This window comes from Melanostigma gelatinosum, assembly GCF_949748355.1.
Source record: "Melanostigma gelatinosum genome assembly, chromosome: 19".
Classification (NCBI taxonomy): domain Eukaryota; kingdom Metazoa; phylum Chordata; class Actinopteri; order Perciformes; family Zoarcidae; genus Melanostigma; species Melanostigma gelatinosum.
The window spans coordinates 3,453,639-3,476,844 of NC_136652.1; positions in this window are offsets into that span (position 1 = coordinate 3,453,639).

The window sequence follows — 23,206 nt, forward strand, 5'->3', positions numbered from 1 at the left end:
TTTTTCATTAATTTTTCACACAAGTGAAAAATGTCCCTTCATCAGTTTATTAAATGATGTCCTACAAGCACATGTCTCTGGTCTGGCACATGTCTATGCCCACCAGGACTAACTAACATTCACACACATTCACACACCGTAGTCAGAGCTACGAGTGTCATGCCCAAGGACACATCGACATGCGGCAAGTGGAGCCGGAGATCGAACCGCCGATTCTCTGATTGAACGACGACCCTGCTCTCCACTGAGCCACAATCAACCTCAACCTCTGAATTCTTTCCAAAACAATCACCAGAGCTACCTTGTTCCAATGCTCATGTGTTTATTGTGTGTTTATTGATATGTGTTCATATGAACCAGTCCAACCTTCCATGCACAATGGGACACATGGGTGACCCCGTGTCTGTTGGACACGTCCTCAGCGGGGCTGCTGGTAAACAAACAGTGAGTTATTTGAAGACGTCTGAAGACAAAAGTGTTTATTTATTCACCAACGCTCTCTTCTGACGTCATGTTTCAAACTTCTTATCTGTGACCTCGGCTGTGTAAAGCTCTCTACAGTGTTGGGCCCTCTCTGTGCTGCTGTTACCCTTCTGACGGGTCAGTCTCAATGAATCGAATGAGTCTGGCTCTTAAAGTCAATGTCTGTCATGCTGATGAGATCATAGGTTCTCCTTCTTGTCCTGTGCTGGTCCATCAGCACGCTTTGGGTTCTTCTCATGTGTTTGGTCCAGTTCTGTGTAAGTGACACCTGCTTTGAATAAGTTAACAACTGTTTCCTTGTTGGGCCAGAATCAGCTTTATTCTTGTTGTTTGCATTCAGCTAACGTGTTAATCATCATGACTAATGATAGTTTGTTCAAACATGCAGCTTGAAAGAAGTCTGAGCTCTCTTAAAAAGCATTTTTACATCATGAGGAACTTCTTAAGTTAAAAGACTGGGTAAAGGATTTTCACTTGTATTTGTTACACTTTTTACAAAGTTGTCTTCATTGAAATGTGCAGAATAAAGTGATACAGAGACGTAACATTCAATCATTCATAAACATTTTCCGATCACATCCCCTTCCTCAGGAATGACCTTTCTGCTCACATCAAACAGTTGAGGCCTTTAAATCCTGAATTAAAACTCATCTTTTGGTCTTAACCTTCAGTTATTTGCTTTTTCTTTGATGACTTCAGGCCTCTTATCTGTTGCCAGTAATGCAATTGTTCCCTGTCTGAGGATTCCAAAGAATATTTCATTGTACCTGTTGCCATTAACCTTCCAGCAGATCAGTCATTGTGCAATCATTACCTGTAGGAGTCATGTTCCAAAGAATTGTTATTTTCTAAAGACTGTGTCACAACAGATAAAACACACCTTAGTTACCTTTAATTCCATTCTCACACTCAGCCTGTGACTTCCTGCCATAAGTCCTGAAGCTATCTTGGTCCACGGCCAGTGATGTTTGGATCTCACTGCTTGTTTGTTTCCTTTCTCCTCTGAGTGAATGGTGGGCTTGAGTTTTGCCTCTTGTGTGTTTCTGTAGTCTTTCTTCTTCCAGAGGAGTGAACTATGAAGGGAGATTGACGTCGTAGTGAGCTATGTTGAGCCTAAAGCTGGAGTTTTTGATGTCACGATGGTGACTTTATTTTAACCACTAGATCACCATGGTAACTTACGACTAATCTGCTCCGGTGTAAAAATGTTCAGTGTATCAGTTATACTTACTTATTCAGCATTTCTTTCCTCTGTGTCTCTGATCAAATGTTTCTGGGGTTTACTGTTTGTTGTTGGATGTCGTACATGCACATGTCTCTGGTCTTCTAGTTTGTCCTCTCTTGTCACTCAGGCCTAATTGTGCTGACATATATTCAAGCCTTGTGTTTGGCAGGAGTTTGAGGAAGAAGGAAGGATGAAGGGGAGAACCCAACTATAACAAACACGCCTACAAATGGTCCCTTTTAGTGTTGTTCAGTTCTGTGTAAGGTTAGTTATTGTGAACGTACTGAAACCCTGGACCATTTATCACAGAATTCCACTTTTCTTCCTGTACTGGCTTCAAAACTGAAAACACAAGAAATAAACTTTTGGTTTGTTGTATAGAAACAAAGCATTAGCTTTAATATTGTGTTCTCGACCACGTCGGGTAGACACAAGACATCCGTTTTAAATTATCTTAAGTTTCAAGATGTTATGTTCCACTATAAATAACACCATTGATTACATGTCACTTGTTTGTATGGAATTAAAGACCATCTGGTGTGCACACAGAGGATTACTCAAATAGTCCCTTACATGTGGATAGTTAGAAATGTTTAGTTTTCTATATGTTTTTGGGTTAAATGCAACATGATTGTAAGTAATAGGAAAGTGAATTAGTAAAGTAATTTAACAACATTGTTGGACTGTGCCTTTTCATATCTGTCTGATATCAGTTGCTTACTCTTTGATTTAATCAGCAAGTTTAACATTAAAACCCATAAACCATTGTCACTTTGTGATATTGTTGAGGGACTGTAGTATAATCAATCATCATTTTAATATAATGAATATAATCATTTTTACATTGCCATTGTTATGCCGATGACACCCAGCTGGTCTTGTCATAGCACCCCGGTTGTCACGCCCGAGGGGCAGATCGGAGACTCAAGTGCAGACACAGACACTGGAGACGAGGTGGAGTTTAAAGTGAAAGTTCTTTACTTAAAAAGTCAAACACAAACTCAAAGTTACTTTAAAAGGGAGCAGGCAGAAATAGAAAAAGAATATAAAAAATTGGCTGATTCCAACCCGCCACAGGGCTCTGGGGGACAGGCAGGAGGGCGGTCGGACGGGAAGGAGGAATCCGGACACAGGATCTCGGGTGGGCGACCTGACTGCCAGAGTTGCTCTGGACCCAGGTGCTCAGGCGGATTTTTTATCTGTGAGGAGTCATATTCTAAAGTATATAATATCTTATCAAACTATTGATATCTTGATTACCTTTCAGTAAATATCATCAAACTCAACCTCTGAATTCTTTCCAAAACAATCACCAGAGCTACCTTGTTCCAATGCTCATGTGTTTATTGTGTGTTTATTGATATGTGTTCATATGAACCAGTCCAACCTTCCATGCACAATGGGACACATGGGTGACCCCGTGTCTGTTGGACACGTCCTCAGCGGGGCTGCTGGTAAACAAACAGTGAGTTATTTGAAGACGTCTGAAGACAAAAGTGTTTATTTATTCACCAACGCTCTCTTCTGACGTCATGTTTCAAACTTCTTATCTGTGACCTCGGCTGTGTAAAGCTCTCTACAGTGTTGGGCCCTCTCTGTGCTGCTGTTACCCTTCTGACGGGTCAGTCTCAATGAATCGAATGAGTCTGGCTCTTAAAGTCAATGTCTGTCATGCTGATGAGATCATAGGTTCTCCTTCTTGTCCTGTGCTGGTCCATCAGCACGCTTTGGGTTCTTCTCATGTGTTTGGTCCAGTTCTGTGTAAGTCACACCTGCTTTGAATAAGTTAACAACTGTTTCCTTGTTGGGCCAGAATCAGCTTTATTCTTGTTGTTTGCATTCAGCTAACGTGTTAATCATCATGACTAATGATAGTTTGTTCAAACATGCAGCTTGAAAGAAGTCTGAGCTCTCTTAAAAAGCATTTTTACATCATGAGGAACTTCTTAAGTTAAAAGACTGGGTAAAGGATTTTCACTTGTATTTGTTACACTTTTTACAAAGTTGTCTTCATTGAAATGTGCAGAATAAAGTGATACAGAGACGTAACATTCAATCATTCATAAACATTTTCCGATCACATCCCCTTCCTCAGGAATGACCTTTCTGCTCACATCAAACAGTTGAGGCCTTTAAATCCTGAATTAAAACTCATCTTTTGGTCTTAACCTTCAGTTATTTGCTTTTTCTTTGATGACTTCAGGCCTCTTATCTGTTGCCAGTAATGCAATTGTTCCCTGTCTGAGGATTCCAAAGAATATTTCATTGTACCTGTTGCCATTAACCTTCCAGCAGATCAGTCATTGTGCAATCATTACCTGTAGGAGTCATGTTCCAAAGAATTGTTATTTTCTAAAGACTGTGTCACAACAGATAAAACACACCTTAGTTACCTTTAATTCCATTCTCACACTCAGCCTGTGACTTCCTGCCATAAGTCCTGAAGCTATCTTGGTCCACGGCCAGTGATGTTTGGATCTCACTGCGTGTTTGTTTCCTTTCTCCTATGAGTGAATGGTGGGCTTGAGTTTTGCCTCTTGTGTGTTTCTGTAGTCTTTCTTCTTCCAGAGGAGTGAACTATGAAGGGAGATTGACGTCGTAGTGAGCTATGTTGAGCCTAAAGTTGGAGTTTTTGATGTCACGATGGTGACTTTATTTTAACCACTAGATCACCATGGTAACTTACGACTAATCTGCTCCGGTGTAAAAATGTTCAGTGTATCAGTTATACTTACTTCTTCAGCATTTCTTTCCTCTGTGTCTCTGATCAAATGTTTCTGGGGTTTACTGTTTGTTGTTGGATGTCGTACATGCACATGTCTCTGGTCTCCTAGTTTGTCCTCTCTTGTCACTCAGGCCTAATTGTGCTGACATATATTCAAGCCTTGTGTTTGGCAGGAGTTTGAGGAAGAAGGAAGGATGAAGGGGAGAACCCAACTATAACAAACACGCCTACAAATGGTCCCTTTTAGTGTTGTTCAGTTCTGTGTAAGGTTAGTTATTGTGAACGTACTGAAACCCTGGACCATTTATCACAGAATTCCACTTTTCTTCCTGTACTGGCTTCAAAACTGAAAACACAAGAAATAAACTTTTGGTTTGTTGTATAGAAACAAAGCATGAGCTTTAATATTGTGTTCTCGACTGCGTCGGGTAGACACAAGACATCTCAAGTTTAAAAATGTTGTTTTAATTCAATTTATTTTTGTATAGCCCAAAATCACAAATTACAAATTTCCCAAATACAAATATCATAGGTTTAGATATCCTCTGTCCCAGGACCCTCACATCAGAACAGGAAGAACTCCCCCAAAAAACCCTTTAACAGGGAGAAAAGAGGGAGAGACCTTAGGGAGAGAGGAGGGAGGAGGGATCCTTCTCCCAGGATGGACTGAAGTGCAATAGAATACAGTACAATAGAGTACAATAGTGTACAGAATGAACAACATAACAGAGTTACAACACATTCGATGTATATGACAGAACCACGGCAGGAGGCACGACCAGGTCCAGGTGTAACCAGGATCCACAGAACCTGTGAGGTGAGAAAGCACAGAGACTCTGGTGAAGAATAAGCATGTTACATGTTGCTTGTTCGGATGGATTAGAACACCATCTGGTGTGCACACAGAGGATTACTCAAATAGTCCCTTACATGTGGAGATGTGGTTAGAAAGGTTTATTCTGTATGATGACTTTCAGCTGAAATGCACCTTTATTGTATTCATTTCTAATCCACAAACTCTACTCTCTAAAGTGTAATATAGCAAAGACAATGGTAAGTAACTAAGTAATGCAGTTTTTTTTGTAAAAACTGCATTATTTCTCTATTTTCCTCCGTGACTTTTCTTTTTTTGGATTTATCCATTGATAGTTTACCGAGGGCGAGGGTCTGAAAATCATGATTAGCCACCTGCAGGGAAAGGCTTGACATGTCAAACATACTTTTAAGGCCACCGTCACTTCCAATCTCCAGCAGCTGATCTTCCTGTCGCCACATGCAGAGCGGGGTTGGCGCATCAGAATTACTCCTGATGTTGTCTGTTAAATGAAGATTTCTTTTTTCTTGGAAGTTGTAGCTCTTCTTCTGTCTCCTTAGTGGCCTTTCCCTCTTTGCAAAGAAGCTCTCCAAAAGTTATTTACTCATTTTCGCTAGTTTGTGGGCTTCATTTTTGAGGTTACGTATCACGTGACCGAGACAAACGTCTTGACATGTCAAGAGGCACAGGCGGATGAAATTGCAAGAGAATCCGGTCAGTTTTCAAAATAAAACTTCTTTCAGACTCTGATAATCAATAAAACGGAAATATTATAATATTTATTATTTCTGTGCGGCCCGGTACCAAATGATCCACGGCCCGGTACCGGTCCGCGGCCCGGTTGGGGACCACTGACTTAGAAAATGATGCTGAAACTTGTGGACGGAGATTGTTTAAAAAAAAAACGTATTCGTGTGGATGTAGACTCAGGGAGCCGCAACAGAGGGGCTGAAGAGCCGCATGCAGCTCGCGAGCCGCAGGTTGCCGACCCCTGGACTAGGGGAAGGATTGGAAGGAGAGGGGGTGAGAGAGGGAGCCTTATTTTTTGTTGACCGCTATTTCACGCTGTTTCATGTTATTTTTACACGTTATTCACATTAATACTGACAAATTATTTGAGTTATGATTGTATGCTATCTAGAAACAACATTTATTTGTTGCCCACAAATAAACACTCGAAACTCATCCACTGGATTCCGGAAGTCATTTACGTTACAGCCACCGCGTCCGCAAGTTTAAATCTCCCCTGCTCAGCCTCTCGGTGACTAATGGAAAGTTGCCGATCGTCACCTACACAGAGTATAGTTATTGTTATTCAATGGTGTCATTATTTACCAATAATAAACCACACGGGGAGATACAGATACAGTCTTCTTATAAAAGTAAGGTGTCTCAGAAATATGCGACATTGCAAATGTTTTTTTTCTGTTTTTTTCAGAGCATCCAAAACCTGTTACAGTACACAACCAGTCCTCATCTTTCAGCATCAACATCTTCATCACTGAACTGCATAATCATTCAGAAAACAGGTCATTGTGTTTTTTGCAATACAACCCCAAGTCCTCATGGTTTTTTTCGTCTTCCTCTCACTTTTTTGATCCCTTTTTGCATTATTTTACAACGAGATGGTCACAGTCGGCAAATATATCGAGACAAAAAGAGTGGCACTATTGCAAACTTGCAGGAGTATGGAACGATCAACTGTGTCCTAATACTGAGCATGCGTTTTGTCAATCTGCTCCTGCCATGTTATCATTTTTTATATATATTTTTCAGACAGGTTTTATTTATAAGACTAAAATCTACCATTTGTCATGCAGAGAACGCACAATTCACATCACTTGGAATGCAATGTCTAATACAGCTACAGAGAGTCTAGTTGCACATTGTCTAAACAGTAACTCAGGGTGATTGCGATGAAGGAAAATGTACCAACGACTGCCTTTTGATTGTAAGTGCTCTATGCGATCCCATTCGTCTTTACCATCGCTGAGTCAACCATTACTCCCGTTTGTCCCCTCAGTCTTGTTGGGACGTAAAGGAGCGTGTTTGGGTTATCAGCATTTAAGAAACTGAATTCTTGACATCAATAGAATTATTGATGTATGTAACAATTATTAATGACTATTAATAACAACGGGGCACCACCCTGCGAACAGGGACCAATAACCAAACGATAAAACTAAGTCTCATAATTAGTAGTCACTCATAATGTCAATAGTCTGCGTATGACTATACATTCAGTGACAGTGAAGGTTTTAAGTTCGAGCACAGGCTACTACATACAGTCTTATCAAATACATATGCACAAGTAATCACAGACGACTGCTCCTTAAAGTATAACAGAGTTTATTAAATCAAAATAATAAATGATCAAATCAATTAATATTGCAACCAACAAACGTTATCATACAATTTTATATGCCTAAACTAAAGAATGAATAAAATGGATGAGGGTGTATGTCTGTGTGTGTGTGTGTGTGTGTATGTGTGGGTCTGTGGGTGAAAAGGAAGGCGAGTCTTACAGCTACCGCTAAAGACTACAAAGATGGCGGCGTCGAGTGACGCGGGCCAAAAGGGGAGGGGCCTTAAGATACTACAGCTAAAAACTACAAAGATGGCGGAGTCGAGTGACGCGGGCCAAAATGGCAGTGAGACTGCTGTACGTAATCACGTGTGCCTGGGCACACATGTGTTGTGAGGCGATCGTTTGAACGGGGTTTCCCCAGGGGCAGAGATAGGAGCTGTGTGTGCGTGTTACGTGAGAGGAGGAAGAAAGAAAAAAAAGGAGCGAGAACTCGACGTGCGTCACACTTCGGCGTGCGATGTTGTAGGGAGCCTGAGTTTGCTGGTTCTATCACGCATAAGTATACCGCTGTCGTCTTTGAACTGCCAGTAACATATGCCGTGATAAGCCACGCACCTCAGCTCACTCACAGAGTCGAGTTAATGAAAAGAGAACTCCCACACGGAGTGGAAGACAATGAATGAAAATAATCCCAAATAAACAGTCATAGCAGTTAATACACTAATACAGCGGAGCTTCTCTGGTCCGTAATGATTGCGCAATATCTCAATATCACGCGACAGTAACTTAAACACACAAAAACACGGGAATATCAACATATAAATGAATGGCCTGAATTAAACTTACGTTAATTTAAGCTAAGCTATGCCCAGATGCCAAGAATTGTCGATGCGTCGTTGCAACGTTGAAGTGTGTTCGTGGCAAAGCGGTCCGTTTTCCTCATCGGGAAGGGGGAGCAGGGGGAGCTTGCTTGCAACGCGGCTTTGCCGGCGCTGTGTTGTCGTGGCGTGAGCTCGCTCTGGAGCGAAACGCAGATGTGATCTATCCTCGCTGCAGGGAGGACAGTTTAACTTCGGCTGAGACGACGTGGTCCGTACGTCTCCCGGTAATCATCGGTCAGGAGAGGATTAGACGTCTTCCTGCCGGAGTGTGCACAAAAAGAAAAAGAAGCAAAAAGCGGAGAACGGCTCGCTGAAGCGGATTCGTTATCGCGGGCGGAGTGGGCCTTTACTCAGCGTGGAACACGGCTGTTTCGTCCAGCGAAATGGCTTGTGACCTGTCAGGGTTTGAGGAGGGGAGAAGGGCCGCTGCTTCCTCGTGGCCAGCGTCGCGCTGGCGGGGAAGCTGGATCGTCTGTGGCCTGGACGGGGGGTCCGGGCGAAGAGAGTGTTTGCGTGCCTCCTGTTACCCCGGAGGGATAGTTGGAAAAAGCATGGAGGTGTGATCTGCAGGCACTTTTGTTGGACAGTGGTTGAACAACAGGGGTCCTGGGGTCTCTTGGCCTTCGGCCAATGAGATTGCAGCGGTGCATTCAGGTGACCATGGTTTTTGGGGGGGGGGGGGGGGGGGGAATTTACACCAGAGTGTGAAATTCCTCCCGAGGAGGTTTGCTCTTATCAAACTACAAATCAGGATGAAACCTTTGCTTGACAAAGTGAAGGCCTGATTCTCTTTGTTCACAGCACATGTTTAAGCCATATGGTCAGACCCCAACAGTCTCAACACCAAAATAAGGAGCATGCCAGTAGCCTACATGGAATGACATAGTTCGACTAAGACGATACTGAGATACTGAAAAGAAAAAAAGAATCAAAACAAACAGCTTGTAAGGCAAGGCAAGTTTATTTGTATAGCACATTTCAACAACAAGGTAATTCAAAGTGCTTCACATAAAACCATTAAAAGCATCAAAACATAAGGCAAAAGAAAAGGAGATTTAAAAACAATTAAAGAAACCGTGTAAGAAATAAAATGCAGTAGTAAAATGCAGAAATGCAGGAAATTGATGAATATATTAATTGAATGTGGTTCAATTAAAGGCAGCAGCAAACAGAAAAGTCTTCAATCTTGATTTAAAGGAGCTGAGGGTCTCAGCAGACCTGCAGCTTTCTGGGACTTTGTTCCAGATATGTGGAGCAGAAAAACTGAACGCTGCTTCTCCATGTTTAGTTCTGACTCTGGGAACAGAAAGTAGACCGGTCCCAGACGACCTGAGGGGTCGGGATGGTTCATAAGGTAGCAGCAGATCAGAGATGTAGTTTGGCCCTAAACCATTCAGTGCTTTGTAAACCAACAGCAGGATTTTAAAGTCAATTCTTTGTTGGACAGGAAGCCAGTGCAAAGACATCAGAACTGGGGTGATGTGATCCACCCTCCTGGTCTTAGTGAGGACTCGAGCTGCAGCGTTCTGAATCAGCTGCAGCTTTCTGACGGACTTTTTACAGAGACCTGTAAACACACCGTTACAGTAGTCCAGTCTGCTGAAGATAAATGCGTGGACAAGTTTTTTGTATTGCATTAAAGAAAGACAAATCATGAGGAAACATGACAAGTTAGCAGCATGACTGTGCCTTTTCAGGTGTGCTGCAATATAATCACAACAAATTCAAATTCACAAATTAAAATGATGTATAAAATAAAATTATAAAAAATTAATAAATAAATAAAAACATGAAATGAAGGAGGTGCCAGCCTAAGAGCAGCATAAAAAGCAGCAGAAAAACTGAGAGTGGGGGGGCCTTCTCCCCACCCCAAATAGAGAATGGGAACGTCAGAGAGCTGACAGAAGAAGACCTCATTACAAAATCAGCAAAGGCTGACAGAGAGGAATGCTAGAATGAGTTCTTGTAGCCACTGATACTGTTTCATTGAATTGAAATTGTTGTTTGTGAATCTTGTGTGAAAAACCAGAAATAAAAACACAGCCTTACCATTAGTAAGTGACTGAAACCAAAACAGTGTTCTGGTCCTTTAAAACAATGTACCCCTCTTCCCCTGTCCGTTAATAGTGCGATAAGATGTGACGACTGAAACATGCAGATGAGTTTAAGGTGAGTTCCCTGGGTGAAGACTTGGCAGTGTTAGGGGCAGGAGTATGAAGGTAGATTTGTGTCTTTATTTTTCAAAAGCAAAAAAAAGTTTCAAAAGCAAAAGAAAGTTTCAAAAGCAAAAATAAAAGTTTTAAAAGCAAAAAAAAAAAGTTTCAAAAGCAAAAAAAAAAGTTTTAAAAGCAAATATATAAACTGAGAATAATTTATTTGTTCAAAAAATAAAAGCTTTGGTTTTGAATCCAAAAGTTTTGAAACTAAAAGTTTTGAAACTCAAAGTTTTGAAACTCAAAGTTTGAAACTAAAAGTTGTGAAACCAAAAGTTTTGAAGCCAAAAGCTGAGTTGGGTGTAGTGGGCGGGGCATACGCTGCTGAATGTATCAGGAGTTTCTATTGGTCCGTTTGACTTGCGTCTCGTATCTGCATCATCTACACAAACGGGAGGTTACGTGACATGGAGGTAAGTTGACTGCTCTGTTTTGTCAAAATGATTGTAAATATAGCAGCACTTCACTTTCTTCTCATGTTGTTCGTGTCGTGGAGTCTCTTTTTAAGAACGACATGGAGGGCTGCTGTGTTGACATGTAGCCCCACTGTGGGCGAACGTTACATGCACCTGAGGCATCTATGTTAGCTAAGGTTAGCTACACATGTATGACACAATTTAAAACCAATCCTATGAGCTTGGTTCTCTCTGACCGAGGTAGGTACAGATGACGACACTGTATCTAAAAACGACATGCGTCTTATGACTACACTGGTCAGACACCGAAGAAAACTTTTACTACTTCTGCCACCTCTGCTTGAAACGTCCCTTATTTGTTCAAACGCACCACCTTGTGGCGGAACTGTGCAGTACACACACATACATGATAGTCGATAAATTGGCAATTATGAACGCAGGCTCTGGGAAAATACTTTAAATCAGTGTATTTTAGATCACATATATGCCTCGCATGGAAATTAACATGCATGTGCTACAACTCTATTATTTTTATTCATAGGTTCTTGTGTGCAATTGTAAATAAACCTATTAAATTAGTTGAATTGATTAACACAAACATATTAAGTTTTGGGTTCCTGCTGACAAGTACGAATCATGTAACAGTCAAAGGTACCCAAAACATTATCAGTTGACCCCATACAAAGGCTTGTATCATTTTATACTTGATAATTAACAAAATTGTACCACTTGTGCCTTTATAATAAGCTCCAGAGAGTAAAATAGTGACACAAAACGCATTAAACTTACATTTAAACGTGTCTGTGCATTATGGAGGGGTTCTGTATATTTGTTAAATCATTCCATTGTTTAGTTTGTTGGCAATGACTGGCTTTTCTTGTTATACGATATGACTATATGGTCTGTGTATTTATAATAATCCAGTGTGGTCATAATTCCCTTTTCTACAGAATGGAACCTCTTCCACAAAGAGCTTTTGTTCAGGTATGTTGACCTCTCTCCTCAAAATGTAATTCATCTGCATATACACATCTAAACATGTTTTGATACCACTGCTGGTCAGGGATCGGCTTTCTGCAGTAATCACAAGGGAGCCAATTGATGTTGATTACCTGCACATGGTTATCTCTCAGGAATTGCAGTTTCTTCGAGCAGGGGCAGTCTATATGGATATTCCTCAGTGTGTAGTAGATGGTTTACAAAATCTAAGTGAAGTGATCAAGTCTCACATTTCAAACAGCACTGTTGCTCCATTACTTGACAGTGTAGCTGTAGTTGAATGTGTCAGGATCCAGGATCCCTGTCTGACCCGGTGTGTGTTTCCCCTGATCTCCTCTCCTCATGTGTTCTGTCATTCCCCCGTTTGTTATTGTGTGCCATGTGCTCTGTGTTTGTCCTCTGCCTCCAGACACCTCCCATGGCCGCACCCTTGATTGTGCACAGCTGAGGACACTCCAGCCGATCACCTCCTGCAGCCTGACACACCAGACTCAGGGCCCACTAATGAGTCTCCTGTCACTACATAAGCTCTGGCCCTGCAGTCTGGGGTTGTCAGGTCGTACCGTCTTTCACCTGCTGAAACCCGTGGCATCCTCTGCCCTCCTTGTGTTTGTGGATTTCACTCCGCCGCTCTGCCCTCCTTGTGGTCCACGGATTACACTCTGCCGCTCTGCCCTCCTTGTGGTCTACGGATTACACTCCGCCGCTCTGCCCTCCTTGTGTTAAACGGACTACACTCGCCGTCAAGCTGCCAGCCTCCGGTGTCGAGCCACGGGACTCACACCGTCGATCTGTCTACTCTCTGGTATCGAGCCACGGGACTTCACGCCGTCAACCCACCAGCCCTCCGGTGTCGAGCCACGGGCCTCACACCGTCGATCGGTCTACTCTCTGGTATCGAGCCACGGGACTTCACGCCGTCAACCCACCAGCCCTCCGGTGTCGAGCCACCGGCCTCACACCGTCGATCTGCCACTCGGGTGTCGGACCACGGGCTCCACACCTTCACCCAGTCTAAATAAAGCCTGTTAATATTCACTTCTGTCTCCTGTGGTCTTGCGTTTGGGTCCTACCTGTGAACTCCCGTGACAGAATGGAATGGTACTGTGGGTCGAGCAAAATTTAGCATTAATACCCAAGTCCTTGAAAATCTTCTAAGCATGAACCTACCAATGACCACTCTGGCTACTGCCCATGGCATTTCAAGATCCACACTTTACAGGAGGATGAGGGAGCATAATCTCTCAGTCAGAAACACCTACTCTGATATATCAGACATTGTACTTGATCAAAAGGTGAGATCTACCTGATGCAGGATATCTGCTTGTAAAAGGGTCTCTACTGGCTATGGCAATGGCTATATTCATAATTAATGTATGTGTTTGGTCCATCTCAGATCCTGCAAGCAGAACACTTGCATGATGAGGAACCTGATCCAGAGCATGGGGTCACTGTAGCAGAGATGCCGTGCCCCTTGTCAGCTGAAGGTCTTGCTGCAGTGCAGCAAGTAAACCCCACCGTCGATTCCTCTTCTTTTGGACGGGACATCTATATGCATGTCCTTCAACTGGCCTCATTTTTTGGATGAAGTTTGATTGATATACTTGATGCACATCTCATGTGCTTATTCTAAAACCAGTATGCACTTTTAACTGATCACAAATAAAGCACAGTAAATAGATACTTATGTGTTTATTTTGCTCACTCACATTATAACAAGGTGGCATAAATGGCTGCAGTATAAAATGATTCTGGAACATTTTGTTTGTTTCACTAAAGAATAGAAAACATAAAGAATAAGCACAAGTGAAACACAGAACCATGCTCTTGCCAACAACTATTTAACACATTTATCACACTCTATTAAATCCTGCACCAGACTTAATGGCAGTTTGCAGGAGTGTTTTAAAAGATTCATCATCTTGAATGTGATGGTGTCTGTGAGAGCACTGACACTTGGGTAACACACAGCGTGGTTAGGCATGGCGTTCAGACACCAATGATCAAATTTCACTGTGAGTTTGAATGTTTGCCGATCTTCCAAAAGCAGATGTCTGTGAGCTTGACCAGTCATCCACTGCATGACTGAGGATACAGTCAAAGCCTCTCCTGCAGTGTCGCCATCAGTTTGTGCATCGTGAAGAGAAATACAAAGTGTAGACCAGAATAAATCTCTCCAGTCATTTTATATGCAAACAGTTAAATATGATGCTCATTAAGACAGTTCTATGGTATAGAATTAGGGTGGAAATCTAAACTTTCAATCACAAATAATTATTTTAAATGAATGGTTGGACATACCGTCAAGTTCTAGGAGGAAATCTTGGAAGTGCTCCAAGATTTTTGATTCCTTCACTTGCTTACTTGAACCACTTACACTCAACTCCGGGGCCAGATGGGTCATGATGTAATGTGAGTCCACCTACATTTCAAACATAGTGATACACAATGAGATTCCTCAAAACTTAGCTAGTTAAGAAGCAGAAAGGAAGTTATGGAAATACTATGTAGTACAACTAGTACAACACTCAAAGCAACACTCGTGCAAACTGAGTCGTCGTCTCTGAAGATGAAGAGACTGCAACACTCTTCTGGCTTTGTCTGCATCACTTTGATGAGGTCACACACTTTCAGGACCTCACGCAGTTGCTGAAGCATGGGCATGCGCTTAGTCTTCACATGAAGTCGAATCGCCCTGAATACAGAAAAAATGATTTAAAGGGAAATAATCTCCAAGTCAAGCTGTCCAGGTGTAGTAGTTAAGCCTTTCGGGCAGCAGGCTGAGGAAAATGGCCTTGAACAAGGCTTTGCTACTACATGTAGACAACGATATACATTTCCTTTTAACCCGACATGGACATGTCAGTAAAATACATTTTGAGCATTGTAATTGGAGTGCCTTGGCCTCTAGCTCATTTCTCTTTACTCAAAATAAATGTTTCACATTGAAGCCAAAGAGCACCCTAGAAACAATAACCGATTATCATTATCCTTAAATTTCTCAAAGAAAAAATAAAACACACAAGGCCTATGATTATCTGAGGCCACACTTTATCTTATCTTCATCACGTTTAATACAAGACAGTAACATGGTTGTAACCTCGTCATCTGTACCTACCTCGGTCAGAGAGAACCAAGCTCATAGGATTTGTTTTAAATTGTGTCATACATGTGTAGCTAACCTTAGCTAACATAGATGCCTCAGGTGCATGTAACGTTCGCCCACAGTGGGGCTACATGTCAACACAGCAGCCCTCCATGTCGTTCTTAAAAAGAGACTCCACGACACGAACAACATGAGAAGAAAGTGAAGTGCTGCTATATTTACAATCATTTTGACAAAACAGAGCAGTCAACTTACCTCCATGTCACGTAACCTCCCGTTTGTGTAGATCAGGGATTCCCAAAGTGGGGTGCGCGCACCCCTGGGGGTGCGCGAGCTGCCTCTAGGGGGTGCGCGAGAGGAAAAGTGTAATGGCGGTCTGATGGTGTAATAATATTAAATATTTAAAAAAAATGTAATTTTAATTTAAAAACTGTCAGGTGGGACATCTGAAGCTATCAGTCGTAAAAGAGGAGAGGGACAGAGAGAGAGAGAGGAATCGGAGGCGAGGGGAACGGAGAGGTGCGTTGGGGAGAGACCGGGAGAAGAAATCGAGCCAGAGTCAGAGGAAGATGAGACGGCGCAGACTGGGAAAAAAAGAGGAAATATGATGAAAAGTATCTGTGTCTGGGCTTCACTTGGATTGGCAATGCAGATTGCCCAAAGCCACAGTGCGTGGTGTGCAGTGAGGTTCTGGCTAACAGTCTGAAGCTCTTATTTACGTCGCCACCTGAACACCAAGCATGCCAGTGCAAGTCAAAAGCCCCTTACATATTTTAATATCGAAATTGGAGGAGTTACAAAACAGCCAAAAACAACTGGAGTCTCATTCATGTGTTGGTCTATGAATGACGCACTACGGGCTTCATATCTGGTTACAGAATAGCGAGAAAGGGGCTACCGCACACAATCACTGAAGACGTGAGCTTGCCAGCTGCCAGAGAGATGGTGGAATGTATGATTGGGGAGAAAGAAGCAAAAAAGTTGGACATGATCCCGGTGTCCAACAACACTGTGCATCGATGCTTTGTCCGAAGACATCCTGGCTACATTAATTGTAAATGAAATGTGATAATCTGCCTCTGAGCCTGTGCATGTGTGCTCGCCATCCTGATTGCTCTTTAAAAGTGACGCCTTGTGTCACTGAAAGTTATTGAAACTTTGTTGCAGTGTTTCAGGGCGTTTTCACACCTTCAGTTCGTTTGCTTTGTTGCAGTTGCTCCTTTGTTCGGTTTGTGTTCACACTGCAACATTTAACAGCTGACTAAATCTTGTAAACAAATGCCACGCGCGAGCAAACTGTTCACTCATTGGTCCGATTCTTATGCGGCTATGAAGGCTTAAAAGGCTCTGTTGCTTCTTTCTTTTTTTTTTATTATTAAGGGGGGGGGGGGTGCGCGAACCCGGTCGGGATGTAGAAGGGGGTGCGCGGCCTAAAAAGTTTGGGAACTGCTGGTGTAGATGATGCAGATACGAGACGCAAGTCAAACGGACCAATAGAAACTCCTGATACATTCAGCAGCGTATGCCCCGCCCACTACACCCAACTCAGCTTTTGGCTCAAAACTTTTGGTTTCACAACTTTTGGCTTCAAAACTTTTAGTTTCAAAACTTTTGGTTTCACAACTTTTAGTTTCAAAACTTTTAGTTTCAAAACTTTTAGTTTCAAAATGTTTGGATTCAAAACCAAAGCTTTTATTTTTTTAACAAATAAATTATTCTCAGTTTATATATTTGCTTTTAAAACTTTTTTTTTGCTTTTGAAACTTTTATTTTTGCTTTTGAAACTTTTTTTTGCTTTTGAAAAATAAAGACACAAATCTACCTTCATACAGGAGCCGCTCACGCTACAGAACTCACTCAAAACCAAACTAAATGAGAAATGCAAGCTGCAAGCAGCATTGATCGGGCCCTCCCAACTTCACGCACGTTGAGGGTACTGCCAGGACTCTGGTTGACGCGGCCATGCATTTCTGTGACCATCATACATTGCGTGCACGAGTTAACTGGTTGACGCGGCCATGCATTTCTGTGACCATCATACATTGCGTGCACGAGTTAAACGGTATTTCCTGGTACTGGCAGGGCTCTGGTTGACGCGGCCATGCATTTCTGTGACCATCATACATTGCGTGCACGAGTTAAACGGTATTTCCTGGTACTGGCAGGGCTCTGGTTGACGCGGCCATGCATTTCTGTGACCATCATACATTGCGTGCACGAGTTAAACGGTATTTCCTGCGTAGACCAGCAGCGTAGCAAGATCTTGTTGCCAGGTCTTAAGCCTCAAATGTTTTGAGTGTACCTCCGATACAATCATAAATGTCAGCCTGTTAAGATCATTAAGAAAATGAATGAGTGTGAATGCGCTTCAGTGTTTGTAACATAACAGACTGTCAGTTTACTGGGATTGTCACGGGAGTTCACAGGTAGGACCCAAACGCAAGACCACAGGAGACAGAAGTTAAATATTAACAGGTTTTATTCAGAATGTGTGTGAAGGTGTGGAGCCCGTGGTCCGACACCAGAGAGTAGGCAGATCGACGGTGTGAGTCCCGTGGCTCGACACCGGAGGGCTGGCAGCTTGATGGCGTGTGTAGTCCGTTTAACACAAGGAGGGCAGAGCGGCGGTGTGTAGTCCGTAACCACCAAGGAGGGCAGAGGATGCCACGGGGTTGAAGCCGGTGAAATACGGTACGACCTGACAACCCCAGACTGCGGACCAGAGTTTATATAGTGACAGGGGAATCATTAGTGGGACCTGAGTCTGGTGTGTCAGGCTGCAGGAGGTGGTACGATGATAATAATAAACATCAGAATAACAATAGCTCCTACGCTCCGACTACGTCGGTGCTCGGGCCCTAATGAGAAGCTGCCAGGATACAAAGATAAACTACCAACGACACACCAGAAAAATTTGAGTTAAATATTTATCCTGAATATGAGAATGCTTGATTCACCCCACGTCAACAATCTCATTTATTTACAATAAATAATAGAGATGAAATAATAGAAAATAGTGGAGCAGGAAGGAAGTTCTGCTGCTGGTGGATGACACAGATAAATCATACAACATTTAAATATGTAACAGACTAACACTAGCATTAGCTAACGTGTTATTCATCATGGCCAACAATAGTTTGTACAAACGTGTGTCAGAAGGTGTTGCTGCACTGCAGTCATCTGGATCTACTCTGAACCAGCATGAGTCCACAGTGGTGAAATGTAACTCAATACATTGAGTCAAGTACTTCTGTACAATGTTGAGGTTGCTGTACTTTACACATCTTGTACTACTCTGCTACATTTCAGAGGATAATCTTCATGTATTTACTTCAATACACTTATTAGATACCTTTAGTTTGTTTACAGATTCAGAGTAATAACAATAAATATAATCAAATAAATGATGTTGACTTTATTTTTGCTACCCGGTAGTATATAAAGTAAAACACTGCAACATTAAAGCAATGTACATGTTGATGTATTGACAATTATAATTCAATGATATAATTCTTATTCTGAAATGGGCCCTTCTGTATAATGTTTGCTTTTACTGTTGGTACTTAAGTATATTTTGATGTTAGTACTTTTTTACTTCAATTGAAGTAAACTTTTGAATGCAGGACGTTTACTTGTATTTCTACACTGTGGTACTGCTACTTTTACTTGAGTCAGAGATCTGAGTACTTCTTCCACCACTGTGAGTCCAAAACATCACTTCATTGATCCCTTGCTACCTGGCAGTAAATATAGTAAAATAACTGCATTATTAAAGCAATGTACATTGTCATGCATTATTAATTATAACCAGAAAGTAATGTAGGACTTTAACGTGTATTTATATACTGTGGTACTGCACCTTTGACTTGACTGGAGTCAGAGATCTGAGTAGGTGACGAAAGGTGATGAAAACACATGAAAACACTCAAAGTGAAGTTTCTATAGAGTCTGAAGCAAACACACTTCATATGCAAAGTTGTCTTTATTGAAAAGCAGGAAATGTGCAGAATAATGTGATACAGAGACTTAATATTCAATCATTCATTAACAGTGTTAAAAAACAATGTGAAATAGTTTGATTAATTTCATTGACATCAGGTTTAACAGGAGAAATCATATACTAATGATACTTTCTGATATTACCAGTAGTATTACTGCACGATAATAATCACATTGTTATATAGTGAAAAAGAGAAAAAAGTGAAAGAATCCATCACCAAAAAGATTGAACTGCATTGTTGTATTGAGCCTTTTCATATCAGTCTGATCTCCTTCACCTTCTATTGCATCCTGTCCTCGAATAAAACAGGACTCTTTGATCTAATCAGCAAGTTTAACATTAAACCCATAAACCTTTGATACTTTGTGATACTATTGAGTGACTAATATAATGAATCATCATTTTTACATTGAAAAAGAGAAAAAAAGTGAAAGAGTCCATCACCAAAAAGATTTAACTGCATTGCTGGACTTTTCTTCCCACTTCAGTGAGTGTTGGGAATTCTCAGCTCTGCTACCATGAAGATGGCTTTTTGCTTTCACTGATACACACACAGGTACTGAGCGTGGCAACAATTGCCTGCGTTGAGATCTTTCTCGATTACAGTGAGACCACACAGGTTCTGAGCGTGGCAACAATTGCCTGCGTTGAGATCTTTCTCGATTACAGTGAGACCACACAGGTTCTGAGCGTGGCAACAATTGCCTGCGTTGAGATCTTTCTCGATTACAGTGAGACCAGCCTTCGTGTAGTCATCAGCCAAAGCTGTGTTGAGAAGCAGGGCGATGGTCTTAATGGGATTGCTGGATTCCTCCTTCTTGTACCACAGGTACACTGGGTTACCACCGGATCCATCGTTGAGGTTGACATTCACAATACTGTAATCTTGCTGCTGATATTCACGATACTCCTTGTCATTGATGGACACATTCAGATCAGCGAGGGCAAGCTTGGGGTCGGTGGTCTGACGGTACCAGATGAAGACCTTGGATCCTCCTGTTCCCCTGTTGGTATTTTCATCCACACGGATGTAATGGTTTCCAAACAGGTCGCCATCTGATCCGTAGGAATCAGTGGCAGTGATGTCGCAGATGTAGGTTTGTTTCTCTCTCTTCACCCAGATGTGGATCAAGGCCCCTTCGGCATTGCGGTTCAGATCACAGGCCAGTCTCTCCCAGCCGAAGCCAAACTTCGAAGCTTCATTGTTTGCATCTGTAGTGACATCAATCTCCACTATGGGAGTATCAAACTCTCCAGACCCTTGGTAGGACCAAAGGTAGATGCAATCACCTCCTGCTCCAGCATTGAGATTTTTATCGATCTTTTTGTACCCTGCACGTGACAATCCAGGAGTCATGTCATCGTTGAATGTAAGTTGAAGGCTAGTGATTGCTTTCCGCCCCTCTTTGTACCAAAGATAGATGCAATTTCCACCTGCTTCTTTGTTCAGATTACCTCGGAGCCGCTTGAAGCCCTTGCCGCTGAGATTTTGCTGCTCTACATCACTCAGGGACACATCAAGTTCTGAGATGTAGGTGGTCATGATGGGTAACTGCATTAAAGAAAGACACATCATGAGTAAACAGTTAGCAGCATGACTGTGCGTCTTCAGGTGAGCTCCAATATCATCACTACAAATTTAAATATCAGTGCTGAAATATGGATCACCATAATGACATCTAACGTAAATAGCTTTTTAAATGTGCATGCATAATGCCACCATTTACACTATTCACAGTGAATATAATCAATTAAGATCTGAAATAGAAAACTTTATGTTCCACAACCATAAAACATGACATTCTTGAAGACTTACGTGTGTGCTGACAGTCAGTGATAGAGCGGCAGGAAGAAGTCAGCTGGTCAGCTGCCTTTATATAGAGAGATGCTCTTTCCCATTGTGCAAGTCTTTCCTGTCATGAGTCATATTCCAAAGAAAGTAGTATGTTGTCAAACCAGAGTGGTACCTTGATAACCTTTAAGTAATATCAACAAACTCCACCTCTAAACTCTTGCCAAATCAAGCACAACAAATCCCTTGTTCCACGGCTCATGTGTGTTGCCTTAACCTTCCAGCAGGTCAGTCATTGTGCAATCGTTACCTGTAGGAGTCAACAAACTCCACCTCAACAAACTCCACCTCTAAACTCTTGCCAAATCAAGCACAACAAATCCCTTGTTCCACGGCTCATGTGTGTTGCCTTAACCTTCCAGCAGGTCAGTCATTGTGCAATCGTTACCTGTAGGAGTCATATTCCAAAGAATTTCTTATTTTTCTAAATACCGTGTCATAACAGATACAACACACGTTAGTTACCTTGAATTACATTCTCACGCTCAGCCTCTGACTTTCTGCCATCCACGGCCAGTGATGTTTGGATCTCACTGCTTGTGTTTGCTTGAACCTGAATCATTATCCTTCTCACGGGCCAGTCTCAGTCTCAAAGACCCAAATAAGTCCAGCACTTGAAGTCAATGTCTGTCCTGCTGACCAGAACATAGTAAACGTCCTGAAAAGCATTGCATCTCTCTGAGCCTGTGTTTGTTTGTTGTCCCACAAACACATGAGCATCCAAGCTGTGTGCCTCTCTCTCTCTCTCTCTCTCTCGCGTGTCCTGTGCTGGTCCATCAGCACGCTTTGTGTTCTTATCAAGTGTTTGGTCCAGTTCTGTGTAAGTCACACCTGCTTTGAGAAAGTAACTGTTTCCTTGTTGGGACAGAATCAGCTTTATTCTTGTTGCTTGCACTCCTGACGAATGCCAACAATATTATAAATAATTGTGAAATATATTATCCAAAGTTAAAATCAATGAAAATAATCCAATAAAACTACCCTTTTTATGAACTCTACATATTGAATCAGCTAACTTATTATTTTTTTGTTTAAATAATTTCGACGTCATAAGGAATTCTCAAGGTAATGTTGTTTTTACAAGGAATAAAAGTAAAGTATTTTTCATTAATTTTTCACATAAGTCCAAAATGTCCCTTCATCAGTTTATTAAATGATGTCCTACAAGCACATGTCTCTGGTCTCCCTACGTCTATCATGAAAAGAAGCAGAACATGAACACACACACACACTGTGTAAAGCTCTCTCCAGTGTTGGGCCCTCTCTGTGCTGCTGTTACCCTTCTGACGGGTCAGTCTCAGTGAATCTAATAATAATAATAACAATCTAATAATACACATACATGACGTCACAGCTTCGACTCTCTATAGGATAGAGAGTCGAAGCTGTGACGTCATGTCCGGGTCAGCCTCTGTTCCACCAGCTTCTGTAGTTCAATGCTGTCTCTTATTCAGCATTTCTTTCCTCTGTGTCTCTGGTCAAATGTAGACTGTTTCTGGGGTTTAATGTTTGTTGTTGGATGTCCCACAAGCACATGTCTCTGGTCTCCGAGTTTGTCCTCCTTGTCCTCTCTCTTCACTCAGGCTTAATTGTGCTGGGCTATCTTCAAGCCTTGTGTTTGGCAGGACTTTGAGGAAGACGTAAGGATGAAGGAAAAAAAAGGCAACTATAACAAGCACGCGAGGAAGAGAGAATGAGAATGACTTTTCTTCCTGTACTTGCTTCAAAAGTGATGATAAATGAAATAGTTTTATTTTTAAATATTAAAGTTAATGTAAAGACATCGGATTAAAATCAACTCAAGTTTAAAATGTTATGTTCTACAATGAATACCACGATGAGGTGTCTCTTGTTTGTGTGGATTAGAACACCATCTGGTGTGCACACAGGATTACTCAAATAGTCCCTTACATGTGGAGATGTGGTTTGAAAGGTTGATTCTGTGAAATGCACCTTTATTGTAGTGATTTACAATCTATGATCTCTCTGAAGCGTAATCGAAAATAGTGGAGCAGGAAGGAAGTTCTGCTGCTGGTGGATGACATCAGATAAATCATACAACATTTAAATATGTAATAGACTAACACTAGCATTAGCTAACGTGTTATTCATCATGGCCAACAATAGTTTGTACAAACGTGTGTCAGGAGGTGTTGCTGCACTGCAGTCATCTGGATCTACTCT